The following is a 21,526-nucleotide window of genomic DNA, read 5'->3' on the forward strand; positions in this document are numbered from 1 at the left end:
TCTCTGTTTAAACAGAAAAAAGGTTTGGCAAAGACTTTTTTTATGAAGACATTGCCCTTCAAACAGAACTTTCTCCATCTATGTAAGTGATTCCTTACAGCATGCAGGAGTGACTATTTTGCAATTAGCCTATGAGGCCATCAGTAAATCAGTAACAAAATCACTAAGCTGGTCAAATAAGTCTCAATGTCCACCACCCTATACTGTTACGCCAAAAACCATTCATTTCTTTCTTGTTCGCTCTCTTCCTTTCTCCTCCCCTCCCAACAAAAAATATCAGGTCAGCTTATTCATGTCCTCAATTTGCTAAGCACACTGGGAAAATTAAATGAAATATCCGCCATTATATAATTTATTATATATATCTGTCAAGAGAGAATCGGTACAATGGTAGGTGTAATAATGTTTGGTGTGTGATAGTTAACTGGACAAGAGATTTTGAAAGAATGAAGGTTTGCTTTAATTCAACTCTCAATCGCTAGACTCTTCCAGGCCCAAGTTCTTTGATGTCATTAACATTCACCATTTATGAAAAATCTTCAAATAAAAATCAAGAGAAATGGGCACAGAAAAGATGTGATTTTTAAAAGGAATATCAATGGTATAACAGCAGGGGGAAGAAGGTTAGGAGCAGTTTCATGGAAACTTGTCAGGCATCTCAAAGCTTACATACACATTGGCTTCCTTCCAAGCAAATCCACAGTTTATTTAAATCTCCGCAAGGTTCCACAAGCATTGGCAGCCATCTGGTACCGGTAGTTATTCTTTGTGCATGAGACTGAACAGTGAGTGCTGCTAGACTTTTCAGTCATCATGATCTGAGGTTAGAAGTTACAGTTGGCGTTAATAGTGGACAATTCTATATCCACTATTTTAATGGAGGTGTTAATCCATTTAGAACAAAAGGATGAATTCCTCTGCTGAAATAGAAGGCAGAGTGATGTCTTTAACAAATATACTAAGCATTCATCTACTTTTATTGCCAACAGTAATTTCTAACCTCTGCAGAAAATGTTAGTGTCCATTCCGAGAAGCGTTTTATAATCTTTATATTCCCCAAGTTCACTCCAAAGTAATCTCACTTGAGCTGGAGGTGGTTTAACTTGGAGTAAATCTGTTGTTATTGCCATTTAAGTACAAAACTCAGTCGCATTAGAGTACGAGTTGAAGGCTTCTGTGTATCTGCTGAAAAAGGAGAACACTAATGTGGTGATGTGATGTCACCAGCTTTCAGCTCTAAGTTGGCACAGGTAATGTATTGATGATGAAATCCTCTTTTAAATTTAGAGCTTAGGTTTGCATTCATCAAGCTGAGGAATGGATCACTTTTTCACTTTTCATGCTCAGCTTGGAAGGTTTCCAAATGTTCTCTGCTAGAATTTTGAACTGAGTAATTATTTTTGTCCAAGTTGCACAGCTTCCCAACAACTGGGAACACAACAGTTAACTGGTCAGCAGCAGAGTGGTATCTGTCCAGTAGGAGGTTAAACCACCCAATCAGAATTCAATTTGATAATCACTGTTTAGCCCTCTAACAAGCACAACGAGCCTCTTGAGCCAATACCCACACAATTTATCCGGTAATCCAGACATGTTGATAGGAAACACGCAAACTGCAGTTCCAAAAACAAGAAAGGCAGGTGTTGCAGGCATAGAATTATAATTCGCTGTCAGGATACACAGGAATGTACCCTTCTCCTAATCCATTTGGCAGGAAACACGCTTGGCAGGAAGAGGTTGGTTGTGCAACACCTCCACTAACTGAAGAATCTGGCAAGTGATGAGGAAATGGTTTTATGATGCTCAGAAGACCACCAAACAAAAAACGATCTTCAAACACCAGGCCATGATCACAGGACATAGGCAGCGCTGTGGTCGAACTTCTTAGCCTTGAGAATCTGGAAGTGTTCCACACTTTCATTGATATGAAGCACAGACTATAATGGCTGGACACATGCAATTACCTATAATTGCGTGCGTTAGGTGATAGATTCACCTGTCTTTTATTACTTACATTTAAAGAATACTTGTAACTGTGACAATAACATTTCTGGGACATCCTATTAATGTCTGCATTTTTTTTGTTTCCACAGAAGAGGTCATGATTGGATAGATAGGCAGGGGTTGAATTTCCTTGGCATTTCCATCACGCTTACCATGCAGGAACGGTGTCGGAAAATATTTCTGTGAGCAAAGTCGAGTGGAAGACATTACCATCCAGCTTTCGCATTGTAAACGCCTTTCCCCAGGCTGCCTCGTGTTTCTGCAGCTCTCTCACCATCTGACCATTAGCCTCATTTGACTATGTCAAAGTGAGAGTCAGTGGCGAAGGACCACTGAGTGTCCTTTGGTTGGACTGCTGCTGCACCAGGGATAAGTTAGATACAGTTAAACGAGGCGTAGCAACTGTGGGGATCAGCTGTTCAAGGTGGAAGTGAGGAGTTCCTGAAACAGGGATCATTAAATTCAGATTTCTACAGGTAGGAAACAATTCTTAAAAGTTTTTTTCCCCCCCAGTTTGTCTACATACACTCGCACTTGCTTTGGATTGCTTCTCACAAGGTTGCAACACCGGCATATTTTTGGACCACCCACCCCCCCACCCCAATCCCTTACCCACTGTCAGAGCTTCTCAGCAGCAGGTATGGCGTTCCCTATGGGCAACTATTCTTAGCTTCTTCTAGATGCCATCTGAGGGCAAGGATTGCTGGAGGTGTTTAGCTACTCATGCTCTACAGAAGGCATATGGGACTGAGGTGGCCCTTATAAGAAATGTAAGAAATATAAGAAACATAAGAAATAGAAGCAGGAGTAGGCCAAACGGCCTCTCGAGCCTGCTCCGCCATTCAGTAAGATCATGGCTGATCTTCTACCTCAACTCCTGCCATTTTTCTGCCTGATCCCCCTATCACTTGATTCCCTTAGAGTCCAAAAATCTATCGATCTTAATCTTGAATACACTCAACGACTGAGCATCCACATCCCTCTGGGGTAGAGAATTCCAAAGATTTACAACCCTTTGAGTGAAGAAATTTCTCCTCATCTCAGTCCAAAATGTCCGACCCTTTATCCTGAGACTATGTCCCCTAGTTCTAGACTCTCCAGCCAGGGGAAACAGCCTCTCAGCATCTACTCTGTCAAGCCCTCTCAGAATCTTATATGTTTCAATGAGATCACCTCTCATTCTTCTAAACTCCAGACAGTAAAGGCCCATTCTACTCAATCCCTCCACAAACCTCTCATCCCAGGAATCAATCTAGTGAACCTTTGTTGCACCGCCTCTAAAGCAAGTATATCCTTCCTTAGGTAAGGAGACCAAAACTGTACACAGTACTCCAGGTGTGGTCTCACCAAAGCCCTGTGCAATTGCAGCAAGACTTCCTTACTCTTGTACTCCAACCCCCTTGCAATAAAGGCCAACATACCATTTGCCTTCCTAATTGCTTACTGTACCTGCATGCTAACTTTCTTTGTTTTATGTACGAGGACACCCAATATTTTTTCTCACCATTTAAAAAATATTCTGTTTTTCTATTCTTCCTGCCAAAGTGAACAACCTCACATTCCCCGCATTACACTCCACCTTCTTGCCCACTCACTTAACCTGTCTATATCCCTTTGCAGACTCTTTGTGTCCTCCTCACAGCTTATTTTCCCACCTAGCTTTGTATCATCAGCAAACGTGGATACATTACACTTGGTCCCTTCATCTAAATCATTAATATAGATTGTAAATTGCTGAGGCCCAAGCACTGATCCTTGCGGCATCCCACTAGTTACAGCCTGCCAACCTGAAAATGATCTGTTTATTCCTACTCTCTGTTTCTGTCCATTAACCAATCTGCTATCGATGCTAATATATTACCCCCAACCCCATGAGTCCTTATCTTGCGTAACAAGCTTTTGTGTGGCACCTTATTGAATGACTTTTGAAAATCCAAATATCCTACATCCACTGGTTCCCCTTTATCTACCCTACTAGTTACATACTCAAAAAACTCTAATAGATTTGTCAAACACGATTTCCCTTTCATAAAACCATGTTGACTCTGCCTAATCATATTATGATTTTCTAAGTGCCCCGTTACCACATCCTTATCCTTAATAATGGATTCCAGCATTTTCCCGACTACCGATGTCAGGCTAACTGGCCTGTAGTTCCCTGTTTTCTCTCTCCCTCCTTTCTCAAATAGCGATACATTTGCTATCTTCCAATCCACTGAAACCGTTTTAGAATCTAAGCAATTTTGGAAGATCACATCCGATGCATCTACTATCTCTGCAGCCACCTCTTTTAGAACGCTAGGATGTAGGCCATCAGGTCCTGGGGATACGTCGACTTTTAGTCCCATTAATATCTTCAGTACTTTTTCTTTACTAATCTTAATTACTTTAAGTTCCTCACTCTCATTAGACCCTTGGTTTCCCACTATTTCCGATATGTTTTTTGTGTCTTCTACTGTGAATCCAGATACAAAATATTTGTTTAACGTGTCTGCTTCGTCTCAGGTCAGTTTGTTTCTTGGTAGTTTGGTGTCACCTCCCATGTTCCACTGGTGTTGTGCTAAGTGGGAGGTGGGTAGAGGCCTGGCATGTTCTGCTGTCCTGAGAGATGGCTGTATCATACAGCTGTGATTGTGGGTGGCTTGGTCTCAGTCATCCTCTTCATCACCATTACGCTCTTCTTTCTGCACTGTCCGTTGCTGCGGTGGAGATACAGGAAGGGAGGGCATAAGATAAAAATAGCTGAGCATCATGCCCATGGGATTAAGGAGACAGAGAAGGAGGTGGAATGTTGTGGCTGTGTAGTGCTTCACAGGGATGTCAGGGTGACAGTGTAGTTGTTCAGTCATTAACCCGGAATGAGGGGTTTAAATGTGGGGATGGCCTACAGTGGCCTATCTGTGGCAGACATTGTGTGCCAATCTGTCCTGCAAGAAGATAGAGTGAACGAAGATAAGGCTAGCAGTTGAGCATCTGCCAAGTAGCATGGGAGAGGTGAAGTAAGTGGTGTGAGGGTATAAGGCTGCTAAAGTTGAGAAAGGGGTTTAGGGTTATGCATTGAAGTAATTGTTTTGAGGGGAGTTTGGTAGCCATAGGGCAAAATGCTGAGTTGGAGCTCCCTTAACCAGAGAGCATTGTGAAAGTTTGGTTGTGTAAGTGTTGCTTTAAGAGGGTGGAGTGTGTGCTGGTGCTCAGGATGGGAAGGAAGGAAAGCATAAGGTGTGCAGTGTGTTACCTTGCCTGCCCTGCTGAGGATGTGGAACTTCTTGTGGCACTGTTCTGCAGTCCTGAGGGTGAGGGAGTTGGCGGTCAGAGCCAGTGCCCTCCAGGTGGCACAAGTGATAATTCTGGGTGACTTGGTGGCAGTTACTCGCAGGAGTCTATGCGTCCTGCTTCAATGCCGTCCAAGAGGGTTTGGACGTCTGAATGAGTGAATTTGTACATTCTTCACCTCCGGCTTGGTGCCATGTGATCTGGGCGCAGATAATGCTTAAGTAGTCATAATTCTGTACAAGTGTAATAAAATATTGCTAAGACATGCAGTGAAGTTTTTAAGATAATGAAGTGAAAGAGCCAAGCACTGTTCCTTCTTTAACTCATTGTCACCCAATCTGCTGCTGAAGAGTGCAGGCCAAACTGTCTTTTTAAAGGCTGCACAGAAGTTTCCAGGCAGTTCAGCTGCTTGCATCAGTTTTACACCAATTCTTGGACCAATGGATATGCAAATCAGCAGACCCAAGAAACTCGTGTGTGTCTCCCTCTAGAGGCCACTCGTAGATGCAATTTTTTTAAAGGTGCAACAATGGTCTGAGTCATTTCGAGGAGATTCTAGACCATGAGCTTCAATAGGCTGAAAGGACTTTTATCATGTTGAAGTTCCCATTTAGATAAACCATCTTCCACCAGTCTGAGAAGGGGAACATAAAGTACGCAAGTAAATAACCAAAGGCTGAGTAGAAGTATATAGGTGTCGTAACATAAGGAGAACAGATGGAGCAACTACTCCCCAGAGCTAATACTTGGGGTGCATTGATGAAGTTAATGCTCTCAAGCTAATACAGAAACTTCTCAGGAATTCAATTTGTCATCCTTTATAAATAAGCAGGGGGAATGTCTTTCAAAGGAGGATAAATCGAGCTTCTGAGCAGTTCCTGTATCTGTTTGAGACCATTAAATTCAGCAATACACCCCCAATATTAACTTTGGGGCACAGTTACTCTCGCTGCTCTCCTTAAATCAGCACTTATATTCCCGCATGACATCAATGCACTTCCACTCATTCTCGCCTTACACCAGGCTGTTTGATCATTCATTCAATGATAGTTAGCCTTAGAGGTGGAGAGCAGGCAGAGTGCAGAAGCAGCATCAAGAGAGTGCCATTCAGCACTGGTGAACACACATAATGAAGTCAGATGATTCAAACTTTCTGCACTCTGGAAAGTTGCAATACAAGTTACCTAACCCTTATGGAAGCATCAATTATACAATTTCTCTGGTCTTGAAATTTTAAAAATATTATCCAAATTTGATAAAACCAAAATTAAGTGAGGTATCTCTATTTCAAGGCTGCACATTACAGCACTTTTCCTTTGCAACAGTCATTTATATTATTTGAATTAAAGGGGAAATACTATTACATAATCAACTAAAATATTGAAATCCAACATCATTAGCATAATTCATTCATATGTTATACCTAATAGCATAATGGTTATAACCTCCAAGTTTCATTTAGATAGGACAAACATTTTTTGGCTTATTGGGGAAACTGTACTTTGTAATTAACCTAATTTGCATATATAAAGTGTGTCTAATGAGCAGCATGCACTGATATGCTGCTTCTTAACATAATGAATATATTCTGCAACTTTCATAAAGATAGGCCTTACTGTTTTTGAGTTATAGAGGAAAATCTATTTTGTAATTAACCTAATTAGAATATGTAAATCACACTAATTAGCACATTGTTAATATGTTCTCCCATGTAGCATAACAAATGTGCCCTCTAAGTTTCACAAAGATAGTACTCATATTGTGTAGTTATTAATGAAAATGTGGAAAACTTTATTTTGACTATTGTGCCGTTACACAGGCAAAGTAAAATTATGACTATTAGTTAATTAAAAAGAATTCATGTGTGCTGCATTGAAAATTATGTTGAGAATAGTATAATTTGTATCTGAAACATTTAAAGCTGTATTATTGATCTGACTCTTAGTTTGTCGAAACTACTTACTAGATGGCACATTGGGTTAACACAGGCTTTGACCTTTGCGACCTGGATTTGAATCCAACCCAAACTAATAGGATGAAAGTCTCATCTCCACATTGGCCGCATAGTGCTGTGTGAAATCATTCTGGGCCATCAAAGTTCTTAGTATGCCCATAGCATAAAACCACTCAGTATTCAGCAACAATTTACACTAACTTGGAAAGCTCAATCAAAGAGGCTAAAAAGGGTGACAAGTGCAGGAAATTGAAATATAACCATAGTGCAGTAGCAGGTGTTGTTCTGAAGTTGGGGGTTACATGCATTGTTGTGGTAGAATAGAGGCTGCCAATGGGGGAGAATGAAGATCGGGCAGCATGGAAGCCACCCACTGGCACATGAGAAGGCTACCAGCAACTAGGTAAGCCGTGTGGAGGTGAGGGGCGGGGGTGTTCCAAGAGTCTCATGGCTGGGGGGGAGAAGACCAGGGCAGCAGAGTTGTGGACTTTCCTTATAGAGCCTGGAGGAGCATTCCTGCTCCTCCTGACCCCACTAAGGACATTTTTTCACTTACCTTCATTGGCCCTACTGGCTTCCCAACAGCTTTGTTTGGCAGATACCCCACTCAGGAATGGCTTAAAATGGCCATTAGGGTCCCACGTACGTCATGGGACCCTGATTTGCATTTATTAATTACGTTTCTCACTGAAGTCTGGTGGGACCAGCGGCATTAAAATTGGAAATTTGTGGGAACAGAGCGGGAAATGGAGCCCCTCCATTTTAACTGCTCGCCTGCTCTGTTCTCACCAAGTGCAGAGAGTTAAAATTCCCCCTTAATGTTTAATTTTAAAATGTTACTAATTGTATTATCATAACACTCTTACTAAAGAAATGCTAATTCAGGACTTCGTTGTCTAATTTCCTCTGATGATTTTGGCAAGAAGAGCTAAACTCATTCACTGAGTAGTGCACTGGTCCTCTGAAGAGAGGTAGGTTTTTTAAAGATTAATATAACTTGCACTGGTTAATGTAGGATGGTTCATGCAAGGCAAATTAAGGCATGTAGTAATTCCTAGACATGGATGGTAAATCTTTAGATGGGCAACATCATTAAAACAGATTATCTTGTCATTATCACATTGCTGTTGTGGGAGCTTGCTGTGCGTTATTTGGCTGCCGCGTTTCCTACATTACATAGAAAATTAATCATAGAAAATTAATGGCACAGAAGGAGGCCATTCGGCCCATCGTGTCCGATTACAACAGTGACTACACTGCAAAAGTACTTGATTGGCTGTAACGTGCTTTGGGACGTCCCGAGGTCATAAAAGGTGCTATATAAATGCAAGTTCTTTCTTTCTTTCTTGGATAAGGAAATAAGGTGAAGGGGTTATGGACTCATCAGGTCCCTTTTCAAATCCTATACCTTATAAGATTTATGGACTTATTTACCACAGCATTCTTTTTATGTACCACACTTGCTCAAACACTGCATATTCTGATACACACTGGTAATAAGTTACAACACCCATTTGGATGCTCAGTTGAAATTCAACAGAACAAGACACTTGACTGTGCTAACATATTCACCTTCATATGTAAGGAAAATGGTGATCAAAGTGATCATGTGTTTTGGTGCTGAACATTTTATATTAGTCCACCAATTTATCAAAAATGAAGATGTGGAGCACTGCGAGATGGCTGAGAGAGAGGATTTAAAACAGCACGGGGGAATTGGAGCTGTGACAGCATGGAGCATCATGGGAAGGCTTGGAGACAGAGGCCAAGAGAAATATTACAACAGTTAATATAGAAAGGAGATACTAGCCAAACTTGCAAAACTTAAGGAGGACAAAACCCCGGTCCCAGATGGATTGCATCATCGAATACTCAAAGAAACTAGGGAGGAGATAACAGAGGCACTAGTATCCACATAGAAAAATTCAATTGAAAAACAAATAGTGCCAAAGGACTGATGGACAGCAAATGTAATTCTTATCTTCAAAAGGGGAGATAGAATTAATCCAGGAAACTATAGAACGATTAGCTTTATGTCAGTAGTAGGAAAGATCTTAGAATCTTTGTTAAAAGATGAGATAACAAAACACCTAGAGACAGAGAATATATTGAAAAAGAAAAATGCTCGCGATGTAAATCAGGCAGCTGCCTCGCTATCAACTCGTTTCATGCTATTGACGTGGACCAATTTCATGCCCCTAGTCTAGACCTGTGAGCTGAGCTCAGAGCTGAAGTGTAATTATACAAAGTCATGTTGCGTGGAGTGACTCTACTTTGCTCTTGTAAATGAGTCTTGAGCTCCATTTTTAAACTCAATTACATTTTACAAGCACTGAGATTATGTTCACTCTGGCTTGTGATGACCTGAAATAAATATGTCCTATTGGATTCACTTCTTTTTTTGTTTTACGAGGATACATATTTTGTCAATATCTACGTAACCAGAGTCTCTGCACTTAAAGTAATTCGTTGTATATGACCCCAGGCCATTGCTAATCATACCCTTAACCAACTGCGAGGAGACAAATGGAAACACTGTTCCGTTTTCCCCATCCTCAACTGGGGAGATACCGCCTTCCATTTATCATTCAGGGACTCAGTGGATTGGGAAACTGAACATGTATTCTTCTCTCTATTTTCCTGTGTGTGTACTCCAATGTACAGCATCATGCAATTCCCCCAAGAACTTCCACATACCACTTCACACATTAGGCTGTATTATATTAAGTTAACTGCTTGGCTTCTACCCTAACTTTTGGCTTGCAACTAAAATTTGTAGGAAGTTCATATAAGGCATTTATATTATTTGAAATAAGCTTGGATTGGGTGATAGGGTACTCAAAATGTTGCAACACGAAGGAGTGAAATATACTTTTTAAATAGAATGCCAGTATGAACCATCACAATACAATAGAGGGGGAGGTGGAGGGTGAGGTGCCTCTGTAAATCCCTCCCCTCTCAAAAAAAAGGAAGATGTTACTCCAAAGATCTGATAAGATTCGAAAAAAGGTAGATGTTATCTAGTGCCATATCAGATCTCTCAGAAATGTCTCAAAGGTCTTCACATACAATTAACTAGTTTGAAGCATAGTCACTGCTGTTATGTAGGCTAATTGGTCACACAGCAAGATCCCACAAACAGCAATGAGATGAACAACTAGTTAATCTTGTTTTTGAGATTGATTGGGGGAAGAATGCTATCCAGAGCATTGGGAAAGTGCTGGAAATAAACAGCATGCCCATCAGCATCTGTGAAGAGAAAAGACAGGTGGGCATTTTAGCTGTAGACTCTTTATTTTGGGTCTACACCCAGAGCATAAACCTGTTGCTATTCTTTGCAGATGCTGCTGGACTGCATGGTCAATACCCAAAATGTTAACTTGTCTTTTCTCTTTACAGATGCTAATAGACCTGCTGTATTTCCAGCATTTTCTGCTTTTATTTCAGATTCTAGCATCTTTCATTTCACATTGGGAGGAATCCATGCTTTTCTTTGAATAATGCCATTGGATCTTTAACATCCACCAGGCAGATGGAGCCTCATTTAACATCTCTTCCAAAGGACAGTATCTACAACAATGCAGCACTCCTTCATTAGTGCACTGCAGTGTCAGCCTAGATTATGTGCTCAAGTCCTCGAGTGGGGCTTGAACTCATAGCCTCCTAACTCAAAGGTGGGAGTGCAACCAACTGAGCCAAACTAACAGTGAAGCCCACTGTCAAAATTTGGAATTTTCTGACCACTTTGCCACAGAAAATACTTAGAAAAGATGTCAGGCTTTTAAAACAAAGTGTATTCACACAAGCTTAAATAAAGACACTGAGGTGGTTAAAATGCTAACGGTTAGACATTGAAGTTGTTTCCCCAAAGACTGTAAACAATACACTAGCCTGCCTCAGTAATCGATAAACACCTCACACTCATCGCGTTGAGAGGTCCCTGGTCCCAGGCTCGACAGGACTTGTCTGGCATAGGCCCTCTCCTCTGGTTGTGAACACAGCAAGACAGAAACACTCACTGACTGGTCATGTTTTTAAACCGATAGCGGCCTGGGCAGGCATTCAGCAGACTGAGGAGGCTACAATGCAGGAGGACAGTTTGAAGTTATTTTATTTAAGTCAAGCAAGGTCACCCACTGTTGTGGGGAAGTGTATTCATTATTCTGTATTATTATGTGAAGACAGGTTGTACTGATTGTACTGAGTGAATCTGATCATAATTGTTCCTCTGTATATCCACTTACTGTGAAATAAGGCTGCTGAAATGATTCATATCTGGCCTCATGCTACCAAGTGTTTTCTGTCTGCCTACTAAAAGGTTAGTGAGGGGTAAGTGGGGCATGTGATGAAGACACAAATATCCAGTTCAGATCACAAGGGGTTACTGTTGTTTGGGTTTATAGTATTATACAGTTGATATTGGGTGCACCCATAGATATAATACACTCAGATTGCTTGTGGGAGTGATTAGCATTGATACATCCAAGAGAATACTAAGGTAAGACTGGAATTTTTAACATCCACACTGTTGCACACTGTCTAAAAACACTACTGTCTTGAAATTATATTAGGACACAAATATTGATGCATTCATATGAAATTCTTTTTGTGGAGGCCTTGTTTTCTTTAGGGCTGCAAGCACAAGATTCAAATTTGAGGGCAAAGGGCATCGGCAAGTGTCTGTTTCCTCCAACAGTTTTAATAATTAGTAGCCATTGCTTATGTTTAAAGTAAACAACATATCGTCCCACAGTTGGAGGTTAAATAAAAATATAGTATCTAGAACAGTACTAATTGTGTCTCCAAATCCTGATCTGATATAGTTGGTATCATTGGGATTTTGAAGCAAGCACCTGTGGATGAATATCATACATCTGTGTGACATATCATGACGAGTCTAATACAAAAGAAAGATATCCTATATAGTGCCTTTCAGAGCCAATGGAGTTTTTTTGAAGTGTAGTCACTGTTATAATATATGCAAATGTGGTAGCCAATTTGTACCCAGCAAAGTCCCACAAATAGTAATTAAATAAATGATCAGATAATCTTTTTTTAGTGTTGGCTGAGGGATAAATGTTGGCCAGAACACAGGAAGAAGTTTCCTGCTCTTTGAATAGCATCATGGGATCTTGTATGTCCATCTTGAGCAGCAGATGGGGCATTGATTTAAAGTCTCATCCTAAAGACAACATCTCCAACAGTGCAACACTCCCTCAGTACTGCAATGGAAGTGTCAGCCTCTGCAGGTGACTTGAACCCATGATCTTCTGACTCAGAGGCAAGGGTACTGCCACTGCGCCACGGCAGGCACTAAAAAGGTATTAAATGATACACTGAGAGCTCCACAACATGGGACAGGCCGACTCCACAGTGTAATGGTTAGCATCAGAGACTGATAAAGTATTGCAACTGTTGTATTCCAGAACATTGACCTCTTATAAAACCTGCAAAGAACCATCTGTTCTCAAAGGGTTGAAGGCACTTTCATCAATTAATAAGTTGCAATTGGATCGCCTATTGGTTTATATAGAAGAGCGTAAAAACAAACCTGAAGCAACATTTGACTAATTTTAGCCTCCCAATAAAGTTTGTGGTTTTCAATAAATGTAATGAACATCACCATAGTCACACCTTTTAACAAGATCATTGGTTTTATTAGTCTATAAAATGACTTAGTAGAATTTTAAGGGATTTGTGATTTTCTTTTCAAAGGCACTACATGAGATATTTTATACAGTGCTATGTATGTTGCAAGCATTATATTCGAATTTTGAAATGTTGTCACAGCATTTAGAAAAAGAGATGCTTAATCTTTTCAAAGAATTGACATCCTTCTTCCGTTGACCTCCACAGACTGTTTAATGGCTATTATGGAAAATAATTAACATTTCTAAATGATGCCATTTAAGATAAATATGCCTACTGTATTGAGTCTGTTCGAATGTGGTGCAATATTACCTATACCCAAGGAAATTTCCTATTTATAAATTCATTCAATGTATAAAACGAAAAAGAGTAATTTACCACAAATTCATCAGTGCCAAAAAGCTGTTTCATTTTCATCAGGTAAAGCATACCAGATAACAGCCATTTTACTTTATAATCCTTACTATTCTACTCCATGATTTAAGCAGTCTAAAATATGACAAGGTTACATTTGAGTCATATAATATTAAACGTATTTAATTATTTAATAAGAAAATTCTTCACTTCATTGGAAAATGATCTTCTATTACACAAAGGGCAAAGTAAATTTAAGTACTAAATGGTTAATGATAATTTCATTAAAATTCAGTGAACAAACTACTTAAAAAAATATTTGGGGCTAAAATAACGACCAATACTTGAACTATGAGAATAAGGAACTCTTCTGTGTGTATCATCATTCATTCACAACTGACTAACGTGGAGCTTTCATTATTTGTAATACAGTATCTGATTTTTAAAAATTCATTGTAGAGGTTTCTTTTCTTTTTTTCTCCCTGTAAAATCAGGTGATTTTAAAAGAACTGTGTGAATAAATGGATTCTATTTGATGCTTCACTTTTTAAAATGGTGAAAGTCTGACCAAACATCTGTTTACAGTACGCTTTTCAGCACTGAGCTGTTTCAAAGCTCAATTGTGCATTTTGCAGATAAAGTGGGAAAACTACTGGAGGCTGTATTGTAAGCAGCAGTTGCCATGGCAACCCCAGTTTCGAGAGCTGGTTCTCCATTACCACTTAATTTAGGCTTCCTAATTGCATTCCACTGAATCAGTAGCGACAATATCTGCAGAGCTAAACTGCATGCCCAGTCTAGCGCAAACCTCTTTGAAACAGGCTTTTTGAAAGCCAGGAGCTATAAAAACCCAGCATGATGCAGAGTATATGAGAAACCTGTAGCTTGGATGTGCTGCTGACTGTTTTCTCATCCTCAGGAAGTTCAGCTGCACTACTTCAATCTACTAGTTCATCCTACATAAAGATCATAAAGCACGGCCATGTGGAAACTTGCCTCTGGACTGACATTTCTGTGTAAAATACATTTAATTGTATGCAACACATAGTGTCATTGCCATCCTATTTCACCACACATCAGCAGGTAGTCAGCACAAGACTATACTTCCCTTGAACTGTCCTTGTCCTACAATACAAGGAGAACAATACTTTCACAGCTTAAATTATTTGCAACTGTTCAGCTGTGTGCTGAGCGACCGTCTGTACGTGACCTAAAGAGAGTCTCGTCAGAACCACTAGACATAAAAGCATTCCAATTATCGACCATGCTGCTTTAATAGAGGAGGCAACTAATATGATAGTGAAAGTGATTCTGCTAGCAAGGAGCTTTTTGTAACTGTCAGATTAACACTTGAGCTAAATTCTTGTAAATCAGTCACATTATGTTACTGGTTGCAAATAAACAGTGAAGCCATTCTGATTACAATACTGCAGGGATCATTTCCCTTACGTTTCGTGTTTCAAGTCCTAAACTATTCTGATTTTAAGTATGTTTATTATTTTGCAATTAACAAAACTGGGTTGGGTGTGAATGATTCTGGTTTACAGTGCATCATATAATATTTGCACCATATCATTTGTAGCTGTATGCTGTTCCAATAAAAATATGAATACTTATTCTCTTTGAGTTAAGTGAAAAAGAATGCAGTGCTATCAGGCTCCTCAGATGTCACATTCAGGCCACAGCCAATTCCTCTTAAGTGGGCAAACCATTTGATATCTGTCAAATGTAATGCACTTGTCAGAAACAAACACTGAGCTCGAACTTATGCAGTACACTGAACAATTAGCATTGAACAAACTGTTGTGTAAACTAAACTTTACAGCTAATAAAGAGAATTAAATATTAATTACATATTGACTATTTAGTTAACTCATTCTTGCTGATTAGCAGACCACATTAGAGCCACACACCACTGCAGTGGACAAGGAAGGGAGGGGAGGGGCATTAGAGTTTGGCTCTTTCTCTGAAGGAAAGTGGCACAGAACATGATGTTATTTGTGATTTTATTTGGGGGGAGCAACCTCCGCAGCAATCATGGAGTTTACATAACCACAGCAGAAAAAGTGACTTCAAATGAACTGCTCATTTTAAATATAGTTACTGTGCAATCTAGAGAAAATAACATTCGAGAGGAATTTGCAGTTAAAGTATACAGTTAATAGAAGTGAGCAGAATGGCTACATATAGAAATATGGGCTGTAAGATATGCATCAAGGTGAAATGTACCGTGCTGAAACCATTTAAAAATTACTGGACAACTAACGGGAGATTGGATTTTTTCCTAAACAGAAAATCAATTTTTATTCCTTGCACTGCATGTTTGACACTTTTGCTGCTTCTGGGTTTTAAATGCATGGAACCACTACCTAGGTCCTTCTAACGGCAGAAAATCGTGATTTGAAACTGGTTGCTTTATAAACATATACAGGTGTAAATGGTAAGGTTATTTTTGTTTTGTCTTGCATTTATCTTCAGGCTGAAATCTCACTAAACATAGCTTAACAGGCTCACAAAATTATTCGTGAGCATACAAGAATCTTAGGTGAAACAAATGAATTATTTCAAGAACATGGTTTAGCTAAACATGCAATTCTCCTCATATCGGAGATTAGCATCCTTGAAATGTAGTGGCCATTATGTGCTTCTCATAACAGTATAGCCATACCGACTCCGGTATATGAAGCTATATTTTAAGAAACAATACGGTTAGGCCTGTTTTCGGCCACGAAATGGTCGGTGCACTCACAGCATGCGTCAGAATCCAGAGTTATGAGGCTCGTCCTAAATTGGACCTCGGGCCTCATCAGCATAACCCTGGCGAGCTGCGGACGCCAGCTGGGTGTCTAAAGGTAGCTCGCTGGTTTTTAATGCACCAATTTGGGCTGACCACAACTGAGGCAGCAGCCCTCAGATAGGTCCTGGGAAGGGAGGAGGAGAGCGGGAGGGAGGGTTGAGCATGGGCTGACAGCAGCCCGCAGTAGTGCTATGGAGGTAGGAGGAGCACTCCTGTTCCTCCTGGCTCCACATTACAGTATGTTAAAATTGAAAAACTTACCTGTTCGTTGACGGCCTCCAGCAGTCCCTTTAAGGACCACTGGTTAGGCTGCAGCAGGAACCTGAATAACTGAGAGGAGCATGCCTGGTGCATAAACTTGGTGCTAATGAATTTCTGAGGAGGGTCCTAAAAAGATGTTAGGCCCCTCATTAGCCTACGCAAGAGGCCTAACATCTGCTTCAGGCGGCCTAAGCCACCATGGCTCGGGTTTATTTCAGGCATCCTTTGGGCGCAGGAAATAGGCCCTGTGAAATTGGTTGTTTTTGCCTCTGTTTTACACCTGAAAAATGAGCGAAATGAGGTTCAATGTCTCCTTCAATGTTGCTGCATAGGCAGAGTACTGGGGACTAAGGCGTAGGAAGGCTCAGGCCTCCACGTTGAGCTCTTCAGTTGATCTGCTTATGCCCAGTTCCCTTGAATAGCAGTATGCCCACATATTGGTCAAGTCACACAGCAATTTTGAGGAAACTTCCTCTAATTTTATTCATAGTGCCCTACTCCTATTATTGACATGCTACAAACAAGGCGTGAGGGGAAGGGGGGATCTGTAAAGACAATGGCCTTGATTTTAAATGGGGGCCAGTTTTCGAAGTTAAGTTTTGATGTCAGTTCAAAAATGAGGCCCGGGCAGTATTTCAACTCCAAGGCCTCATTTAAATGATGCTGGCCGACTTCCCACCCGCTCGGGGCAGTACGATGGTGGGAAGCGAGAAAAACTAATGCAGCCTGGAGGTCTCGTGCCAAGAGCAGGATCGACTGCCGGGCCGTCCTGCGGGGTCCCCACGATCGGGGTGGTGCAGTGATCATGGCAGCAGAGGCCTAAGATTTCCTTGTGGGGCCCAGAGGAGCACTCCTACTCCTCCTGGCCCCACAAGGAAATTAAAAAAAAATTTAAACTTACCTTTTGACCCCGATCTTTGTTGGGTTGGGCTGACGGGAAACTCACTGCTGTTTCCTGCTCAGGTCTACCAGTAAAATCCCAATGATATGCTAAAAAGGACCCTGTTGGCTTTTAGCGAGTGTCTTTGTTGCATATGGGGAAAATGCTGGAAGGTCAGCTCCCAGCTGCCCCAGAGGGTTTTTAACTGACCTGGGTGACTTTAATTGCCCATCTACCTGGTGTTCACCGGCAGGTAATGTTAAACCCCCAATGTCTATGAGCTTTTGATGTGGTTTATTTAGTATATAGATACCATCACTGATGAGGGTATCTTCAATCATTTACAATGTCAGCAATCAATCACAATTCTCTGTTTGAGGGACCTACAAACAGGATCAAATATAAACTGAAAGCTAACTCACTGATTCATAAATTAGAAATCTGACTGAAAAGTAAAGATGGCATTGTGTGTTTAAAAAATTTGGAATACTTGTGTCTGCTTGCACATAATCAAATATTCTTAGGACTTGTCATGATCAGCACCCAAAGATTACTTGTCTGAAATAATACTGCAGTGTAACCACTGATATCGGAATTATTGAGGCTCAGGTTTTTTTTGTATGTCTTGGAGGATCAGCAAATGAAGTAGGGAGTTTAGAAAGACCCCACAGTTATATAAAAAAAGTGTACTTGAATCACACAATAGAATTGTGATATCAAAGTCAGTCTGCATATTCAGCGATGTGTATCTGAGCTTACAATTATTTTGTCAGTATTTGTTTACAGTTGTTTGATGGATTCTGTTTTTTATTGTTACTCATTAAATGCATTTTATTAAAAGCATCGTAGCCCATATTTACTTGTTTCCAATTGTTACACAAAGCCTATACAAATATTTACTTCTAGTGAGATACTATGTGACACATAATGAGCAGTTCTATGCTCATTCAAGTAAAAAATTGGTTTTATACTGATGTTCCATTGCTTTTTACTTTGTTTCTTAGCTTTACACTTTTATATCAATGAATTCACACTTCAGAGGAAATGAGCACCCATGGATAGTCAACCAAGCTGAGTAAATTCCATGCATGAGCAATAACTGTGCAGACAAATATGCAAAAAATCTTTTATCATTAGTCAGTGCTTGGTAATGATTAATACAGATACAAATCTAAGAAAGACAAGGAAAGGGTACAAGTGGACAAATTTGGTTAAAACCAAACTTTTGGCTCAAAAGCTCTGTTCCAATTCTTTTTACTGCAAACCAATATAATCTTCCCATAATGCAGTGCCAAATGTGAACATTGCCGGGAGCTGAACAGGTTTTCAGTGAGGAGCTGAGTGGAGTATTTTTAGTTGGTAAGATATGAGTGAGGAGGTCAATCCCTGAGGCATCCACAGAAGCTAAATAGAGCGTTGAAGCTTGAAATTCAGATGAGTAATGTTGGACTCCCAATCATAGGGTTCTTATAACAGCTTCAATGGACATTTTAATTTAAGCATCATATGTGGGTGTGTTTTGACCATTCTTAGCAGGGTTGTTGGAAAGGATGGCTTCAGGTTGCCATCCTGGAAGGGGAGGTGGGGGGTTGTTGGGGGGGGGGAAAGAAAGGAACATTTATTCGGGATGCATATTTTACCCTGCAAAGTATATCTTCTGCTGCCTAGGCCCTAAGCTCTGGAACTCCCTCCCTAAACCTCTCCGCCTCTCTATCGAACTCTCCTCCTTTACGATGCTCCTTAAAACCTACCTCTTTGACCAAGCTTTTGGTCACCTGTCCTAATATCGCCTTATGTGGCACGGTGTCAAATTTTGTTTGATAATTGCTCCCGTGAAGCGCCTTGGGACGTTTTACCACTTTAAAGGCACGATATAAATGCAAGTTATTGTTGTTGTTCTGCTGATTAATATACGGTAGCATTGAGCGGAACTATTGAGAAGTTCATTGCTTACCTGTCAACTAAAGAAAAGCAGCATCAAGGAGGTTTATGCTGAGAATAAAATTTTGAAAGTGTCAAAGTTTGTAAAAATGAAATTTAAAAAAGCTAAGCATCTTAGCTGCACATAGGTCTATGAAATTGAAACAGATGAGTACAGCACGTAGGCTGTTGTGGAGGTGTGGATGAGGAGTTTATGTTGCACTGACAGTAGGTGCCCTGTGTTATGTGCACGTGTTTGACAGGAATTCCAAGACTAAGAACCACATTATGATACCAGGACAGTACACCTGTATCATTTAAAAATAAACAATGTGGACGCTGCTAAGTGTTACAAAAAATTAGTAACAGCCCAATCTGTACAATGGGAGTGTGCTTAGGAGTTCCTTGTCTTAGTTTCTTTTTATTTCTCCCTTTCTTTTTCCAGAAATTTTCCATTTCTGGTAAAGATTTTTCATCCTTTTCCTATCCATTTTGTTTTATCTGAGCTTGTTCTACAAATCAACTTTTAACCTCTCATTTCAGCCAACTTTGGGTCAGATTTTTCAGCATTCCTTGGCCAATCATCAGTGCACTTCCTTTAACTTGGCAGAGAATCCTTCTAATTCTCACTCGGATGGTCTTTTGGGTGGGATGATGGAGGTGAAAAGATCCTGTTAGGTGGCATGTTAGGTGGCACCATTATATTTTTTACCTCGATGGATGAGCTAAGATGGGGGCGAATGAGCTTCTTTATTTATATTTATCTTGTTATCTTGTGCTGACATTAAAACATATCATAACATTTTAAACTCTAACTCATTCTTCCCCATGCCTTTAGAACCGTGGAATTCTTTATTTACCTCCATCCTTCCTGCCTGCCAAAATTTATACTTCTTTAAAAGCCAAGCCTTGCATCCGGCACTCTGTTGCTTCATCTGGCTTTTCCAGTTAAAAGCACTCTTGTTCCTTTCTTTCCATCCTGAATAGTTTTTATTCTGTCAGCTTGTTAGTTGTGTCGGTATTACCTTCAGATTACATATAACAGGCACACGTTCATCTCCTCAGGATAGTGGTTATGACATCTTGGGGTAGATTTTCACTGGTAGAAACAAGGCAGTAGCACCCCTAAAATGCTGGGAACAAGTTTACTGCCCTAGTCCCTCTCTGACTAAAGCCAACTTAACAAAGGCCTATTGCTGGACAGCCACAGCACCTGCCTGAGTCAAGCGATGGGCCCTTTTAATGTGTAAATCAGGGTCCTGTGACATACATAGGACCCCAAACGCCATTTTAGAACAGTACTGGGCAGAGCATGCACTGTGCATGCTCCGCGCAGTATCAGCTGGCAGTCCAGCTGAAGAGAAACCCAGCAGCTAAATATTCATTTACTTTTGAAGTGCTAGGAGGAGCAGAAATTCTCCTCCAGGCTCTACAAAAACAACCTGGACTGCTGCCGCACTGGATCCCACCCCACGCCCCCCACCCCATCCTGGACCTACCTTCTTCCAGCCTGGATGTTAGCCAGGCCACCTGATATTTCAATGGCCTGCAGCCAGCTGGTCTGCCCCAGGGAGCTCATTTTCCGCCCACAGCTCTATGCTAACAAGGCCTGGCCCTCAAAGCGGACCGGCCCAACCCACCGTTGACAACATAGAGCAGACAGCCGGCGTGTTCTGCCGGTCGACTGCCTGATAGTTAAAATCTAACCTCCGTTGTTTCAATGCAAGATAGTGAAGGCTTTCTAAATATGGATTACCCTTCTGACCACCTTTCTGCTTTCCGGTTTAGATAAATGCAGCTCTTGGAGTTCATTATTATCATCAGATTCTGCCTATGTTTGATACAAAGTTTGAATTGATTTTCAGTAACTGTCTACGATTAGCTTGACTTTGTAGCAGCCCCTCTCATATAGAACAATAAAAGGTTCTGAAGCTGAGTGAAACCACATTTAGTGGATTTTTTACAATGGCTCTTTGTCAATCAGAACCATTCTTTCTTTTCACCCATAAACTAATTCACACTCATCAATGTGTCCGCCCATGTATGGAACCTTTTACAGAAATGTCATAGAAGTTTCTCTCGGTGGTAAGCTTCCCATAGAAGTACTTCAGAAAATGCAATTTGTATTAATAGAAAACATACTTTGTATTCTGATCAATCTGTGTGTGAACAGCTTCGAATTTCACCATACTTTTTCTTTCTGTTTAGAAACAGTATTGTTTGCAAATGGACATTTATTCAATGTATTCTGTAAGAAATCACTGTGGTTAATTCTGGTTCTGGTCTCAGTATCTTAGTTACTGAGACCAGAACCAGAATTAAACACATTAATTTCTTACAGAATATAAGGTTTAGCTCAGGTCATTAGCTCATTCTGTTTCACTGCCCAATTTTAAAGGCTGTATTACTTTTAATTATGTACTGTAAAAGATGA

At 40.5% G+C, this 21,526-nt stretch overlaps 1 protein-coding gene and 1 long non-coding RNA gene across 2 annotated transcripts in view; one reads left to right on the forward strand and one right to left on the reverse strand.

Annotated features, from left to right (window-relative positions):
• The window catches only part of LOC137322945 (PC3-like endoprotease variant B), a 544,890-nt gene that overhangs the window by 65,726 nt on the left and 457,638 nt on the right, over positions 1-21,526 (reverse strand). The gene's annotated exons all lie outside the window — the stretch shown is intronic.
• Positions 12-13,406, forward strand: LOC137322514 (uncharacterized). Its single transcript, XR_010963147.1, has 3 exons — positions 12-82; positions 2,094-2,480; positions 10,679-13,406. It is a non-coding gene; the product is annotated as an uncharacterized lncRNA (long non-coding RNA).

Source organism: Heptranchias perlo, chromosome 6 (genome assembly GCF_035084215.1).
Source record: "Heptranchias perlo isolate sHepPer1 chromosome 6, sHepPer1.hap1, whole genome shotgun sequence".
NCBI classification, from domain to species: Eukaryota; Metazoa; Chordata; class Chondrichthyes; order Hexanchiformes; family Hexanchidae; genus Heptranchias; species Heptranchias perlo.